We start from the raw sequence: 17,730 nt of genomic DNA on the forward strand, positions 1-17,730 counted from the left end.
ATAATTCTGGTGACACAGCGCGTCAACAGATGCCTCCATTTCTTTCCTTCTACTAGAAGCTCTGCTCCGTGGAGAGCCAAGGGCCATCGCGCGTAGGTGGGTCCGGGTTCTCCAACACCTCGCCCTTGGTGGTGCACGCGGAGCGCAGCGATCGCGGCAATTACGTCCGCAGATAAGATTACGTAAAGCGCGAGTTTGGCTCTCCTCTGCTCTGACCTCCGAGCCCGCTAGAGAGGGCGAACGAGGAGGAAATAGATGCAAGGGGAGGAGGAGGTGAAGCAGAGGGTAAAAGAGAGAGAGAGAGACACTATGTATATATGCCCGTGTGGGACGTATGACACGAGGGGCAGAGCAACGGAGGGCAAGAAAACGAGAACGAAAGAGAGAGGAGTAGTGGAGTACAGGAAGGAGAGGGATTCGTATGTGCTGCTGCTGGCACCAAGCAGTCTGCTCCGCTCACCTCGGTATTCCCGCAAGCAATGCCAGCCGAGATTGCTGCTCGGTACTTGACTCGCGTTCACGAACATTCACGAACATTCGCGAACACGTACGATGCCGTGGTTCGACGTGTGGCTACACGAGAGAGGAGAGCGGCCCATCCGCGACCAGCCAAACAAAAATTCTACTCCTGTGTACCACCTTCGGGGCACACGTGACCAACCCTGTTGGGAAAAGGGCCGCGTTCTCCCTCGAGGAACGACGAGTTTCCCGGCCCCCCTCGCCGGGAAACGATTCTCCTGGAACTTCGCGATGCTGTCTCGCGTCCTTGACGGATGCTCGATATTAAAATTCAACGGGGACTTGATTCCTCCGCCATCTTTCCCTAATAAGGCAGCGGTGTCTCGCGTCACGCTGACGCACGCTCGATATTAAATCCTCCTGCCCGCGAAACGAGCCTCGCGCCGATACCGGATGCGAAGTTTCATTCCACCGATGGGAAATTCATATTTTCGGAGGAAGCTGCGAGAAGCAAGGCGACAGACGCGTCCAATGGGGTAGCTCGAGGACGTATCTCGTTTGCGAAGAGACGCTGAAGATTCTTGACAGAGGTAGCGACGAGCAAGCTTCTCAGGGGACGGGGATCTTATTGTGGGTGGAAGGAATATAGCAAGACACTTGGCACGCGGTCGGGTGGCGTTAAAAACGAGCCAGCCATTTTTCATTCGAATAAATAAAGTAAAAATTTATTCTGGTTCGTTCAACTCCGGCTCCGTTCTTATACAACGTCCAAGAACTACAGAGAAGTCTTGACCCCAGACACGCTGGTGCCCCTTCATCCTCCATTTAATAAATTTCTTCCACCCACTACACTCTGTCCTCTCCGCTCCAACTTTGCCACCGCGGTCTTCGACAATCCCCCTCTCTGGATAAATCCATGGCCAGTGGACACTCGACTGGGCGACCATCAGGGGAGGATGAATGTCGTTGCGCGAAGCAAAACTGACGACGTTCGACCGCGGGGAACGAGATGAAAAACGGGGAAGAAGCGACAAGAAGCGCAAGGTACGGGTGGATTCTAAATGTGGCCGACACCGCTAGAAACAGGAACGGTCGCTGACGAGGCCCGCGTCGACTAGAGCACCAGCAATAGAGAAAGAAAAAGAGGGGGCGGAACTGTGCTCGAACAGACCGTTCATTGTTTGCAATGGACTGCCAGTATGTATACACGTCTCGTTCTAATTTCCTTCTTGTTTACGTTACCCACGGAACACTCGCCTGGAATCCAGCCGAACATATTTTCGACCTCTCTCCGCGTTGTTCGGCACTGTTCGAGAAAAGGGAGCCGTGTTTACGCACGGCCCCCTTGCGCTCCGAAGGGTGGCCCGCAGGTGAGGCCGCGGTAGTGAATGTTTTGCAATTTCGCAATTGCTTCCTCGAATCGTTCCAAACTCTGGCCCCGCAGATTGTTATCGCAGCCGAATTGGAGCCGACGTCGCGAAACTTTCCACGGGAACTTCCACGGCTGTCGCGAATCACGCGCGCGAGAGATAGTTCCGTTGTCGCGATAAAGTTGCAAGGCCATGATAGTCGCGGCAGTTCCCCGCCGAGGGAGAAGTTTCTCCGGCTTGCAGCGTGACTGTAAACGAGAGTCGTTTGCGAACGAAGGCGCGAAAAAAATACCGCGCCCGTATTCGCGAAGGAGCACCGAGCGGCGGCGATTTACAGGCAACCTCGGACCGCCGCGGCTCGTAACTTCGGGGCCCCGAAGGGCGCAGGTGTCGCCGGAAGTCGTTTTACGAGCGAGCGGAAACGTAAATCGGTGCACGGCCTTCGTCACGGGTCCGAGGAGACTGAATACACAGGAGGGGCCTCGGTCGAACGGCGATCGTGAGGGATTTGGTAAACTTTAAACAGGGGGGCGCCCGCGGCGCTCTCGTGGACAGGGGGTGAACAGAAATCGCGCGTGGAATCCAACTGGCCTTTCCTTTGGAAATGCCGGTCGCCCGGTGAAACGGATAACGTATACCGCGATGCTTAACTGCTGCCACTTGCGCGCTGGGATTTATGGAGACGTTGTGCAACTACTTAGGTTCTAACGACGCACGTGGCATGTGCCACTGGTTGAACAAAAACGCATGGAGATTAGAAAAACCTTAAGAATATCCATTCCGGGATGAGTTTTATAGACGGAATCATGTTTCTTGCGATCGTAAGTTCAGCTATTAAGTGTACAACTGAGTAACCCAAGGTATTCAGCGAAATTCAAGGTTTATTTTGAAATTATGTGAAACATGGTTTACTGCTCTGCAAGCTCTTTTTGCGTCGGTACCGAATTCTCAGCGAGTAGGTGCTCCAAATCAGAATTGTCGCGCTTCCGAGAGCCTGCAGGGCGTTGTTTGACAATCGCACTGAAATCACCGCTTTTAAAGCGCTTAAAGGAACAAATTGAGTCGCGTGCTTTTGTAGCATTTTTTCCTAGTTGGATTTCGTAAGGAATAAGTGTGGGATGTGCACTATATCAGTTGCCATTTTTGACTCTGTTAAATTGAATAGTTTTGAGGTTCATGCTGGGTCCCCCGCCAAAACAAATGTCATTTTTAATAGCTATACGATTTTAAACTTACTTCTTAACGCGCCAGATCCACTCGATGGCGGAGCACGGTGTGAACGGGGCTTTAAAGGCTCGAGGCGAGCTCGCTGCAAGCTCTTGAATAGATTCAATCGGGAGTGTCTTCTCGGAAATGCTCGGATGCATTTAAATGCCTCCGGTCAAATAAACAGGGCGTCCGTTGAATACCGATCGCCGGCCGATATGATTTCTGCATTCGTACACCGTTCGTCTTTCTTCTACGACCGCGCTCCCTAACGCGAGCTTGTTTATTCCTACGTTGCGTATCGAGCACGCTATATTTAACGTCGTTATCTTCGTTACCTCGTAACGGTAGAGGAAGTGCAGTATATTTGGAATACCAGTTTGTTTAAGACGAATAAAAAATTACGGAAGCGGGTGGGAACAAATAAAATTGCATAATATCGTAGGGAAACTAATAGACTTTTATATTTCAAGCTCTCAGTAATAATAAAAAAGAAAAAGCAACTGAAACTTTGGCCTAAATGAAATATGACAGTAAGTATCGATTTCGTTAAGGTGCAGGTAATTTGGAATACCGGTACTACAATTTACCTTCACTTTATAAACTTAAAAAACCACGTAGATAATAAAATTATTTGCTCTTATGATTTAATCAGGCTCAAAAATCACAATATGTAAATACCTATAAATCGACAGCGCTGGCCGAAACCGACGCGGCGGTAGCTGTTGCGCGTGAAACAAAAGCATCGCCAAGCTTTGGACTATTCCAAATTACCTCCACCTTCGGTATTCCGAATTAGCAACACGGCATTGAAACCCAAAATTTCATGTCACACTTTGTATTCTCGAAATTATCGCGAAACTGACACGGATCCATAGAAGGAACATGCAAATGAGTAGATTAAGTGTTTCACTCTATAGTTTTGACACCCTTTAACCATGATTGGAACGATTGAATACTTGCTGACATAAAATTTTGCAGATTGACGCTTTCTTATTCTGCAGATTGAGTCGAAAATGTTGAAATGGCGATTCATCCAGAAATGTCGTTAGTTAACAGGTCATTAGCCCCTATTATCTACGGTGTTACAAATTAAATAGCGTCAGTAGTTTATTAGATACTTCGGTATTCCAAATTACCAACAGTATTCGAAATATGCTGCGCTTCCTCTACGAATAACCGATGTTTGAAACATGAAAGGCAATTATTTCGCTAGCCCGTTAAAGCGTCTGCAGCGGATCGCCCGGATCCATCGAACAATTCGATTATCACAGGCCACATCCGCCGCGGTGAGAGACGATTCGCTAACCGACTCGTGAATAGGCTTTGTATTTCGGAGCTAATTGGTTTTAACGCGCGCCCAAGGTCTCCGCGTATCACACCTATTCCTCAGCTCGGCTTTATCGAAACGAAGAAGAATAGCTTGATTAATTCTAATCTCACGCTGATCTGCACCTCGCGACACTCATACCGATCATCCTCCGTTACGTAACGCCGCTTTTTGTCGGCATAATGGGAACAAACAATTGGAATCGGGTGGAATCTTTGATCCTCGACCCCGCCGATCCTCGATCGCCAGGATTAGCCGAAGGATCGGCGGTGACGATGCTCACCTTGATCCTGTCCGCCTCGGTGAAACGGAATGCTACGAGGTATCCTCTCTTTTCGCGGCAAGAAACGCGATTGCATCTGCCGTTCGCAAGTATGCGCGAGAGCAAGGGGGGAACGGCTTGCGGCCGGAAAAAAAGGAGTGACGAGCCCGTCACGTTGCCTGGCCGCGAGAGGAATGGAGAAGTACCTGCACTGACTAATCAATAATCTCGTCAGCCAGGGAGCAGGGACAATATAATGGCAGGCAGACTGCTGTCGGCACTGATTGATCGTGATCGCTCGTTCCCAAGGATATCGTCCTGAGGCGTCCCGAGGGTCTTTGCCAAGGACACGATCCTGCCATCCGACGGCATTGCGTCACGATTACCGCACCTGAGATCATCGCGACATCCGCGGGATTCCAGCGCGAACGCGTGGAAAGCTACTCCCCCTCTGCTGCCGAGAACTCGCTGCCGCGACGAGGATCCCTGCGCGCGTCGTCGAGGAGCAGCGTTTCGTTAGGAGGCTCTTTGTTGCCCGGGAACGAGGAACTAGAGGGGAGCGTGGAGCAGTTCGCCGGGCAAGATGAAAAACAAACGAGCGTGGCTCGATTTGACGTAACACCACGTGGTGGCAAGCGGAGCCGAAAGGAGAACGGGTTCACAGAAACGAGATTTACGAGGGTCGAGGATCTGGCTCGTGGAGGAGACATGTGCGCGAAGCTTTTCTTTTCAGAAAAAGCGACGGGCGAGGAGGCCCAGGGGGTTCGAGAAACGTGGGACCGTGCGCGCGCAGGGCTCGGTGCAGGGACAAAGGAGCTCGCCACCGAACGACGTCGTTAAAGACGAAAAGATGACCGAAATGTGCGTTCACAGAACCGCGGAGGAGGTGTGATTACCAGGTCCCTGGAAGAGGAAAATGAGGGCATTCCGCGAACAGATAAAGTCATCCTGCTCCATTTCTTGTTATTCATTCACGGTCGGGCGGACCTTATCGAATCGTAGCCCCCTCCCGTGATTTCGCACGTTCGATCAGTCAGTGTTGTGGAATTACTCCGAAATCGCGCGGGTTACGTATCGAGGCGAAAGAGTTGCGTCACGTCTTTACGTCGCGTTTGCCGGTGGCCGCGCGTGTGACGCGAACGCGAAGTCACGAGGAGAAACGGGATTAATTTCTTCGGTGATAACGGGGCGTCGATGAAAACACGGCCAAGCACGATACCCAAAGAGATATCGGTGTGACCGTCGCCGGACAAACAATACGTAATTCGGGATGAGGCGAGGACACCAACGAGCCGATTTCGGCGCCGATGTGACGAAATTTTCGCGCTTTTTACGCGTCCTCCATTCCCTGGCTCGAACAACTTTTCCACTAGATAGGAGGGGGGTGATTGTCGCTCGATCTCTCTTGTTTGCGACGCTCGCGTGTCGGGAACCGATAAGCACACGTCGGTGGCAATAACAATTCTTGTTTCGACGGTACCCTTCCCGCACGCTCGCGGCTTGCGCGCGGTGTACCTACGAAACATGCGCGGAAATGTGAAATATTCCGTGCGTCGCGTCGCCACTGAAATATAAAGCGCACACGTGCCCGTGTCGTTTGCATATTTATGCAGATCCTGTTCACGCGTGACGCTGTAAATCCGTAAGGCCGGCGGGCAGCTAGCTCAGTCGAAGAAAGTAACGCGTCCCCTATTCATTCGGCAACGAAAGCGGACTATCTCCCTTCGGCGAGATTAGATAAACAAGATCGATCGCGATCCCAAGGGCACTTGACAAATTGCTGCGTGCGGACGAGTTTGTAGTGTCCTGTTCGTATGATATTGCTAGGTGGCCGAGGCGGATTCGGAAGCCTTTCTTAGAGGGGGCGAAATATGTAAAAGTACAGAAGTACATTTTTGAATCTTCTTTTACAATATTTAGAATTTGTTTGTAATTTATATTTGAATACCTCTATCTGATACTATAGCCTAAATAATTAAATTTACATTAATTATTTATACAGAATATTACTGAATGTTATAATATTTTTCTATTTTATTAATCTTCGGGGGAGGGCGACCGCCCCCATCGCCCTCCTCTGAATCCGCCCCTGCTAGGTGGTCTGTTTGCGGGAATGTAAAGTGACAGATGTCGAATAGGACTGAACGTTGTCCGGAGAGAGGCAAGTATCTTGTTTCGCGATTGTCGCCCGTTTGCCGCTCCATTAACGTTAAACATCGGTATCGCTGACGTCGAGCGTGTTAACGGGAAAATGTATTTTCGTCCAGGAGGCTTCCCGTCCTATCACAAGAACTGGTCAGTGATATGGGAGCAGGCTGCAACTTGGTAATCTGTTTTCTTCACGATGCTCTCCTCTGGATTTAATTATTGCCACGTTATCGGTCATTTATTGCCCGCAGGAAAGTATCCGTGCTGGCTTACGGCGCGGCGACGATAGTAGGCTTCTGTTGGTTAACCGATTGGAAAGCAGTGTGCAAACATATTCCGTACTACGGTGGCAAGTACAAGAGGGGAAGTCCACGGAGATACGCCCTCGAGTAGAGCTAGGCGTTCGACATCCTTGTTATATTTCCAAATAAAACTGTGCTCGATATATTTTGTAAAAATGAATAAATCGTCGCGGAGGACTCTGTATGGAACTGTGTTAAATAGTATTTAAAAGAAAAAAAAAAACCGCCCAAACAGGGACTCGAACCCTGGACCCTCAGATTAAAAGTCTGATGCTCTACCGACTGAGCTACTCAGGCAATAAAGGCACAGGCCTTTGCACACCATTATCAACACAACGTTCCGTACCGATTTGTTTCGGATCGAAGAATAGTATCTGGGGGGATAAAATAAAAAAAACGCCCAAACAGGGACTCGAACCCTGGACCCTCAGATTAAAAGTCTGATGCTCTACCGACTGAGCTATTCAGGCAATGAATGCACGGGCCTTTACGCATCATTATCAACGCAACGTTCCGTACCGATTTGTTTCGGATCGAAGAATAATATCTGGGGGAAAAAAATAAAAAAAACCGCCCAAACAGGGACTCGAACCCTGGACCCTCAGATTAAAAGTCTGATGCTCTACCGACTGAGCTATTCAGGCAATGAAGGCACGGGCCTTTGCGCACCATTATCAATACAACGTTCCCTATCGATTTGCTTCGGATCGAAGAATAGTATCTGGGGGAATAAAGAAAAACCGCCCAAACAGGGACTCAAACCCTGGACTCTCAGATTAAAAGTCTGATGCTCTATTTTTTTTTAAAAATATGTTTACTGTCAAAAATTTTGTATATTCGCTGTAAATATAAAGCTCTAAGAAAACATAAAAAAAATTGCCATACAATCTTAATTAATATTAAAAAAAACTAATTGTTCCACATATTGGAATATCTTAGTAGTCACTAGCAGTTGAAGTATCTTTGGTAATTAAAAATTATCAGGTACTGTTACTCCTACAAGGAATTGCACTTCTGGTATCTCAGCGTCTTGAGAATACATGAAATAATTAAGGGGAAAAAGCCTATCAACCCAGAAGGAAGGTAAAAGCCTCGAACTCAGTCTTAAGCCTAAACTAAAAAAAAGACCTAAACTGTCACATAGCGGAAATGCTTGCGGGGTTAGATAGCCCGTGGTAAGTTGTTCGGTGGATTTTTTGAAAAGCCAAAGACTGGATGACAGAGTTCTCTATGTCCGGTAATTTGCTGAAGTAAGCTCTTGTGAGGGTAATTAAAAAAGAATCGATTCGGGTAATGTTAGCCTTGTTATATGTATAGTGTTTGGTTCTTAACACAATGCTGCCAGTCCGAGTCCGGATTGCGGTATAACCGGAGACAGGCCCTCAGACATTTTCGATGGAGGGCTCTGGCTCCCTCCATGGAGGTATGGTTAAAATTCCACAGTACAGGCGCTGCATATGTAATTATGGGCCGGACCAGCAGCATATATAGCATCAGTTTTGCTATTATAAAAAAGCCTGCTGTTTGCTAGGAGCGCCCGATTGGCTTTCTCTAGCTGGGCATCAAAATGTTTGTTTCCACGAAGCAAATAGTCTAGTTGGACCCCCCAATATTTAACAACCCTCTTATGTGGGATTAGTATCTTGTTCGAAGTACCCGGGAATAGTTCAGGGAGCCTTATAACTACTCCAACCCCGTATTAATTTCTGTTAACAAATTCTTGCCAATTACTTTGGTGGTTACCCGCAGGAAAATATTACAGAGGACAGAATATCTTTCACATTCAGAACGATGTATATATGTACCTGGGAGATTGAAAATATCGTACTGCGAAGGAGGAATAATGGATTAACACATTCTCAGCTAAAGAGGACGTGTATCGCGTTTAAAGTTCCGTGGTTTATCGTGATACGCTGCTCGTCGTCAGTGGAAACGGAGATGTCAATGTCACGCCGGATATAATTATAAACCGAGCGATAATTCCTTATTAACCCTTCGACTCGGTCCGCACACGCGGCGAGAGAAGAAAAATCAAGGCTGGCGATCAAGGACCCCAGAGGCTCGCAATTTTTGTCGTCGCGCGTAATCGGCCGCTGTAAACTGTTGTCAACGTCCCACCAGAGATCGTAGTCTGTATCGTAGAAAAATATTAATACCCTTTTCTGTCGATTTTTATCCCCCCCACCGCGATAACAGAGACGTACTACGTAGCTCGGAGTCAGCAGCTGCGTTCGCACGCGTGTTTTCATGGCAAACAAACGACTCCACGTGGTAATTCGGCGATCCGTTGCTTTAATATCACATTTGAAGCTCTACTTTATTCCTGCGCTCGTCTATCTGCCTCGCTAATAAAGCGACTCGAGCAACAACAGGCAGTGGAACGATTTTAACCGAACCCTGGCAACGACAAGAGGAAGTCGCTCGCCGCTGGCGTCCGAGCGGAGGGTTGAATTAATTTAATGGAGCAGATCGTATCGGGAAAGCTTCCACCGCGAACGCACCAAGTGGAAAATTCCTCTGTCGAAAATATCGAGAGGAAAAATATTGTTTTCTTCGTTCTTCCCCTGCGTCCCCGTATCGCGGAACCGGGAAGCGTAGTATGTAACTCGATCCACTCGAGGCGATTAGATCGAAGTAACATTAGCAAGCCTGGTACAGAGAGCAGTAACTCGTATAGAACTGAATACAAGACTATATTGATATAGTGAAGTCAATAGATAAATATAAGATTAAGCATAAGAAATGATATAGAACTGTTAGTGTTAGAATCGTGTGTTGCAGTAACTGTGTCCGGAAGGATACTGACTGCGACAACCAAGGTCCTCGGTGCTTGACAGGGCCCAAAAAGGCTGAGCGGTGCGTAGGCCCATAAAAGTGTCATTGACAGTATCCAGACCCCAGTCCCTCTGCTTACAGCTCGTGTCGTTGTTCCACCGTATGCGTTCAAGGCGCGCTGTTTGCGCTCACCGGGAGTGCAAAGTATTGCGAAAATGAAAAGTCTGATCCAAGAGGAGGCGCTCTCGCGGGGCGCAGCCTTGACACCAAGCGAGTCGTGTTGTTCCAGTGGCGGACACTCGAATCAAGGCGGACTGTCGCCGGCTAATTGAATAATATTCGGTTCAATTTCATTGCGACGACATTCCTGCGACGAATCAAGCGGGACGCAAAGTCACAATTTTTTTCGCGAGAGATTCCCCATTATCGTCGGCCAAGACACGGCTCTAATCGTTCGCAGGAAAATTTGCTTGAAACCCCCCAGACCTTTCACTACCAACCGTTAGCCTCGAACAATACTATCTGTTGTTGCGGCACCTTCGAATCGTTTCGACTTTTGCTCGCGTCCATTGATATTCTTTGTATTTTTCCGACATTCTGGTTAACCCATTAACTCACAGTGTTTCACCGGCGCAACACTCGCTTTAAAAGTGCGTGCAATTCTATCGTCTGCTTATATTTAACTGTTCTTACCACTCATCCGTAGTTTTCCTGGTGGTAAAATAGACTTCAATATTCTCGGTCCAGAAAATCAAACATTTTCTTCAAAAATTTATTCTGGATTATTCTATAAAAAAATCCATATTTTCCATTTCAAAATAACAAAATACAACATATACATATATCAGTCTCACCATTTTGAAATAATGGTTCCAGGGACTGGGCTTTAAAGGGTTAACGTAGGAAGCACGATTATCTGTCTTCCTTGATGAAACGTCCCAGGATATAAAATTTCCAACTTGAAACGACGAGGGTCTCGAAACAAATTTCCTTCAACTGTGGCACGTCGAAAAGCGTATAATGTAGCTACCTAAAATTCCTGCTTCCCCAATTTCGGACCCCGCGCCGTTCTTCGACAGCGCAATGGCCAGCCCCGAATATCCAGAGGGGAGAAACGCCGGGGAAAAATAAAAACAAGGGTGCAGCCGCGCCGCAGCGTTCACCGTTGCAACCCTGTTTCCTATAATTGACTTTTTCCGCAACGTTGACTCGGTCACTGCGAAACCCATTTTTCCCCCCGAGCTTTAACGACCGCCGTTGAGACGAACCCTTTCACGGACACCCTGCAGAAACGACTCCGTGGCTAGGGCTTTGTAACGGGGCCCTGTTCTGTTGGCGCGACACGGTCCACGTGGCACTTTCGAGCTGCGTTACCAGGTTCGGAGGAAAACAGAGGGAAAAATCTAGAATTCTAGATGACAGGCGTGGAGTGGTAGTAGGGGTCATGCGACGTCACAGTATTTCCCTCGGAGAGAATTTCCCCTGGCAACGCTGCTTTCGACCGACTCCAACCACGCGTCGGTCCACGCACGAGGAAATTCAGTGAAACCGATGGCGGATCGGGTAATTCGGTTGCGGATGGTGCGCTTCTGTACGCGTGATTCAGGGTCGTCGTCCAGCGAGCGCAGCGTGTGGGGGCTTTCCCGAAGCGAAGATTCTTGGCGAGGTGCCACTAGCTTCCCGATGTGTCAAGTTCTCAATATTAGAAGTTACGTGCTACCAGCTTCGCCGGGAGACTGCTTGTGTTCCCGACGACTTCAGCGATACCCCAGTGGCGCAGGTTTATCTCGAGCAGATAGTAAACGGGGGTGGATATTGCCACTCTCCTGCCGGAAGCTCCAGCATCTTCTCTCTCGATTCGTAGCAACGCATAAATGAGAGCGTAAAATGCTTATATCGCTAGCAGCGTAATGCGCAATTTGAATTCCACGATAACGACTGCTAATCCCTCGTTGGTGTCCAGATATAAGCTAAATGGCACTCGAATTGGAACTCAACCGGGTGTTTCGATCCAGCAGGGATTGATATTTTAATTAAACGATATCCTACCGCCATTAAATAAAGCAACAACACGTAACGTGCCGATAATCTGTCGTTGAGGGTAGCAGCACGCGGCAGAGCAGATTAGTGACGCGTGCAACGATATTGTATTGCCGGGATTACATTGTTGCTGCATACGGCATTACGTCAGCCCCGCGTTTCATCAAGGCAGCGAGGCTCGTTTTCTAGCTACCGCGTTGCATCGCGGTTCTCATCTTTGATCTCGGCTGCCCTGGGCAAAGTCTTTCCGCGAAGAGTCCAGGATACATTCCTAGTTCTCCGCTCTGCTCCAGGAACCGCTGATTCATCGCCGTCGACGTAGAATAATTAATCGCGGGGACGTGGAACGAGTCGACAGGGGAATAGTGAATAACGCGATCGTTTTCCTCCTTTGGTCGTCGATACGTGGATCTGAACACGTCCGCACCGGCGAATGACGGCAACGGGAACATCAATTGCTCGGCGAAGTCTTCGTGACGACAAATCAAAACAGATTCGCTCGCGGCTGACGTTCTCGATCAAGGTCTGCTGCGTGGAAGCCATTGTGGATCCTTCGAATCTTCGCGATCCTCGCGTCGGATATCGAGGGAAAATCGGCAAACGCTGCGGAGTGGCTCCGTTAGAGAAGGCAAGTGGGCAACGGTACGAGGCGTCGGTGCGTAGGAAAAGCTCGGAAAGCTCGGTGATTAACCCAGAAAACCCGATGATCGTGCATCGACCCGCCGCATGGACTCTCGCAAAAGCCAGAGAGAGAACGGCAGACCGCGAGGAGGAAAGGGAAGCAGCCTGTTTCTAAGAATCTCAGCGAGCGCTAGCAAGCATCCCTTGGGCACTTGCCAGCATCGTCGTATCGCAAATATAGGCGGTTAACGTTGGCCTCACACCGAATCTCCTCGGTGCAATGCGAGAAATTAATCCTCCATGGAGTACGCTTCTCGCTGGCAAACCCTTGGACCGCTGCTGGTCACTTGCAACGAGGTACGTAAGCCAGAGGATCAAAAACCTCGAAAAGAGGAAACGTGAGCTGGTCTCCCTGTTGCATGACCTCCACATTGTGGATCCGCGGTTGAGACTACCACTCGCGCGGGTAGCGAGAGAGACCCTACAAATATTAGTCAGGGAATTACAATCCGAGTTCAAATCAGCCGTAGGGAAGTATTGGATAAATCTGTTGAAAAAAATCGACAACCGCCCAAGGCCTCCTTCCTAAAAATCAATGCTATGTGTAGAGCGAAACAGCTTGACGGCATCAATGAACTGCATTTCGTTCAAAACGGCGCGCCCTTAATTCAAATAAGCAAATGCAACGCGACTAACACCATGGAAGCAAACAACAGCGAACGAGCAATCAGTTACTCACGATCCAACCCAGGTGCCTGAGCCTTTTTCATATGTTTTTCTTTGCACTTACTAGGGTAAAGGTGATCCACGCGCCGTCTGATTCCACCTTAAAGGACCCAATTACTGTCACCCTAAACTGTTTTACTTAAACTAACGAATAAATCTTGTGAAATGATACATAAAAAAAATTTAGCATGTTTGGGCTTCCGGGCTGTAGGCCGCGGTTCGGAGCGCCATTTGATTATGCGTCCATCGGATTTTCTTACATAAATGTACTTCAACTATGTCAATAAACATCGCGAAGAATAAAAGGAAAAGTAGAGCATGCGACTCTTAATCTCAGGGTCGTGGGTTCGAGCCCCACGTCCGGCGATATCTATTTTTTCCCCCCGTTCACACCACGGCGAAACAGCTGCGATGTAACGTAGCGTCAAATATTTAAGACCCTCCCTACTGTTCCGCCGTCTTCTATCACGCCCCGCTCCAACCGCTGAGACCGAGTCCCCTGATAAAAGCTGATGCCGCGTTTTTGCACACGCGACCCACACACGGTATTTTTCCCACCGTTCGAAAAGGTACGCTGAGCCCAGCGGCATGTAAATAATCGAAATCATCGCTGCCCCGTAATCTTATCAGAATCAACAGACGCGATGGCGGCGACGCCTCGATATATCATCTCGCGACAAAAGAACGTCGAAGCCGAGGGAAAACAGAAGGAGTACCATTATCATTTGCACAAGCAATCCAGCTTTACCGCCTTTGTGATAAACAATCGTAAGAAGGAACATAACATTACGCAATGGCTTCTTCGAATACAAGAATATCTCTAGGGGGCCTTTAATCAGTGGCGGATGTAACGGGCGCCCGAGCCCCATCTTTAAAAAAAAATTGTGATTTTATGCAAACACTATTGAAACTTTACGAAGATAAATGACTGTAATACGAATATATCGTTTTGACGTGGATACTTTCAAGAATGCCCCTCGGCAACGCAGGCGTCTCGAGCCTCCCGTGTTTAGCCCTTGTCACAGTCCTTGGAAAGGCCTGGCTTATGACACCCCCAAGTGCCGATTGCGCTTTCTCTTTTCCAACACCCTCCTCGACGACAGCTAAGTGTTCGCTTGGAAACTCATCGAGAGTCGAAATCTCGTATTTATTACACTATCGAAATCTTGTATTCCCTACACCTGGGACATTTTCCTTAAATCCGCCACTGCCTTTAATGTCCTCAAGATCCAAGGGATTCCTTCGAGACAGGGCCCAAGATTCGTCGAGTAGTCAGTAGGCCCACAAAGGTCATGGGACCCAGCAGGATCGGGGAGCAGAGGGGGTGGAATGAATTAAAATTCTCAAAGGCCCCATCTCGCTTCTTTGCCCCGCAGTGCCGAGGAATTCATCGGGCAGGTGCATGCGTTGTGGAAAAACGTGGAGGAGCCGCGGAAAGGCAGGAAGAAGGGGAAGGGCCGTCCGAATGTGCAGAATAGAACGCCGGGGTGCCAGGTGTTTCGGGAAGCTATTTTCGATTGCAGTTTCAGCGAGAGCCCGCGGCAGAGGGGGCGGAAGGGATGGTCCGCGGAGTCGTGTATTTTTAGCGGGCTACGGCATGCGGCACACCACCGCAACGTTTCGACACGACCCGAAATAAAGTGTTTATCGAACGACACACCGGGCGAATCGCGAGCGAGCAGTGGCTGGTGGTCCCTGCCAGCGAAAGTAGATCGGTTTACGGGACGGAGACAATGACTAATTAATAGCCCGTGCTTCCTTCCGTTTCCGAGCGCACCACCATGCCTGCTCGCAGCTGGCAGATCCTAACTGTACTGCCCCAACGATCGTTTCGTTCGAGCGCAGATACGACCAAGATCAACTGTCGCGGAACACGAAAATGTCACGCGAGATGTGGATCCCATCCCCTATATCCTAATAGTAGCTTTAATACTCGCCTTCGCTCGGAGTTTAAATTGTGATTTTTTTAAAAACATTTCTGTTTTATTTGTGAACGTAATCATTCATCTGGATTAGATAACAACCTCAAGCACATGTCGCGATCCAAGAGTTCACCGTTCGAAAGTTTTTAGGCGACATACGAACATAAACTTTCTGCTTTATATGTTAAGAATATGTGGTCTGTTCGAAATCGAATAATATGGGGAGACCACTGTCGCGTTAATCGAAAGGCGTGTCCGCAACATTCCCTGAAATTCAGTTACTACTACCAGGTAGCACAAAAATAGTTTATATGTATATTAAATAAGGGAGCTATGTCTGCATTGAAACTGAAGATAGATATAAAGTTTATATTCCGGGCATATTTCATACCGATGCCTGATTGGCAGCTTATCTACCAGTCTCCTTCGGAGTTTATGAAATATTTCACGAGTTTGCCAGAAATATTTAGATACCTTTTCATCCAGATTTAATATTTAACCAAATTCGATTTATATAAAGTACCGACGGCATAACGCAAAATACTAAAAGTCATTTGTCTCGGTGAATTATCTTTTCAATTAACACGGCAGAACAGTGAAAGCTGAAAGGCACCGTGGAATTTTGGCGGGTCATCGACACGTATCGGGCTTATCGACAAATCTACAAGCAGCACTTGCCATCGATCTCTAATACGTTTTTAATTATCGTTCGCCGAGGCCTGGCGATAGACTAGACTTGGTAAACAGTCACCGCGATAATAGGATTTTTGCCATGAGGTATAATTAAATATCGAACGCTAGAGCGTGAAATAACAAACTAAGATTAACCTTATCGTCGCTCGCGATTAGATAGATTTATAATAAGACTCGCGGTCAAGACTACGCCAGATTGCACAGTGTGCTCGAATCTTGCGAGGGATCTGTGTGCAGTGAAAGCACTTCGATCGCACAATCATCTCTTCAGTAGATGGAGGATTTTGGGATCGAGTCCCGATTCTACTCCTCCATAGAGACCACGTGTGACAGGCTTAAGAAGGGGAGGAAGGGGAGCCTGGTTGGAAGATCGGTGGTACACGAGCGGAGAACGTTCGCGCGCAGTAAACAGCCACAGGGTACTTTTCCTTTGATTTGGCGCGGATCGACGAAATTCGCGGAGGAGAACGTAGCGGGCGCGTGACGTGGAGGGCCACCACGGGGCGGGCACGTGATAACGCGAGCGGAGGGCGAGGAATAACGCACGTGCGGCTCGTAGCGGACGACAAGCGGGAAAACGCGAGCTCTAGACATCTAGAGCGACCGTGATGACAAACGTACCGCGTTAGAGGCGTATCCGGGTACAGCTATTCTGCGACTGGCCTAATTCCGACGTGGGAGACTGTTTGCTGTCGGATTTGGGAATAATCCTGTCGGCTGCGAACTGCGGGCTATGAAGCTGCGCGGGGGAATCGTAAACCTGTCCGTCTGTTTACAAGGCGCGTTTATAGGCTCGCTTTAGGTCTCCTGGGACGATTTCGCGAGTGCTTTGAGGGGAATGTATCTGAATAGTAAGCATTAAGGTGGCTCTTATTTACTATTGGTAAAATTTTTTGTCAACATTTTCTTCGGAGCACCCTCCTGAATAGTTCCAAATAATTAAAAACAAATCCGTGCAAAGTTTGAGCTCGATCGGATAACGGGAAAGAGTGCCCCTGGGCCCTTAAGCATTTAAATCATTATTTAACAGCGCGCGAAGTCGATTTTATATAATATCCTCCAAGTTATTGATTAAATAAAAAAATGTGTCAAACAAAAGTTGTAGATCCGGACAAGGAGCATCTTTTATGTTCTATTACTTTTTCTCGTGCGACAAACGGTTTTCGAAAAAAGTCTGAACAGCTAAAAAAAAACTTTTTCCCTCAAATTTTGAAAGTTTAAATGCTTCTAGAACACTTTTTATTTATGAAGGCGACCAAAAGAAATGGAATTTTTATTTAAATAACTCAATGGCATTAGTGCACTCAGTATTCATATTAAAATATATAAAGAATTCGTTCTTTATTAAATTAAGAGAGGCCTTCGTAATGTAAACGTAAGGTACGTTGTTTTAAATACGTATGATCCTGTGACTGACCCAATTCCACCGTCAACTATTTGTCGACGGATTTGACAGGAATCGAGTCAATGAAAAACAATCGCCTAGAGAAGCGCGCGAGGAACTCGAGACACGTTTGCGCGATGCTTTCAGCCATTTCGCTAGACCACTTTTAGATCCATCGTTCGTGTTCCTATTGGAGACACTCGAGGCATCCACCCCTGGACCGATTCGCGGCCGAACGAGGGACAGGCTTCCCCCGATGCTCGCTTTCAAGGAAATGCCTGAAAAATATCTCACCCCTTCATTGAACGCGTCCTGCGCGTGCCCACGGAACGTAACGAGGCTCTTCCGTTCCGTGGATCGTTGGATGGCGTCCATTATCCCGTGCATTCGAGTCCTCTCGTCTGTGAAATTGTGCCACTGAAATATGGCGCGGCAGCCATCCAAAGTGGCGACGCACGAACAACACCGGCCCGTCAGACTGGGGGGGCCAAA

General features: G+C 48.2%; 1 protein-coding gene and 3 non-coding genes across 8 annotated transcripts in view; all 4 read right to left on the minus strand.

Moving 5' to 3' along the window:
* Sesn (Sestrin) overlaps positions 1-17,730 on the minus strand; it is a 137,287-nt gene that overhangs the window by 51,830 nt on the left and 67,727 nt on the right. The window lies entirely within an intron of this gene.
* Positions 7,302-7,374, minus strand: Trnak-uuu (transfer RNA lysine (anticodon UUU)). The gene has a single exon. It is a non-coding gene; the product is annotated as a tRNA-Lys (tRNA).
* Positions 7,475-7,547, minus strand: Trnak-uuu (transfer RNA lysine (anticodon UUU)). Its single transcript has one exon. It is a non-coding gene; the product is annotated as a tRNA-Lys (tRNA).
* On the minus strand, positions 7,649-7,721 carry Trnak-uuu (transfer RNA lysine (anticodon UUU)). The gene has a single exon. It is a non-coding gene; the product is annotated as a tRNA-Lys (tRNA).

The sequence above is a fragment of the Andrena cerasifolii genome, chromosome 7 (genome assembly GCF_050908995.1).
Source record: "Andrena cerasifolii isolate SP2316 chromosome 7, iyAndCera1_principal, whole genome shotgun sequence".
Taxonomy (NCBI): domain Eukaryota; kingdom Metazoa; phylum Arthropoda; class Insecta; order Hymenoptera; family Andrenidae; genus Andrena; species Andrena cerasifolii.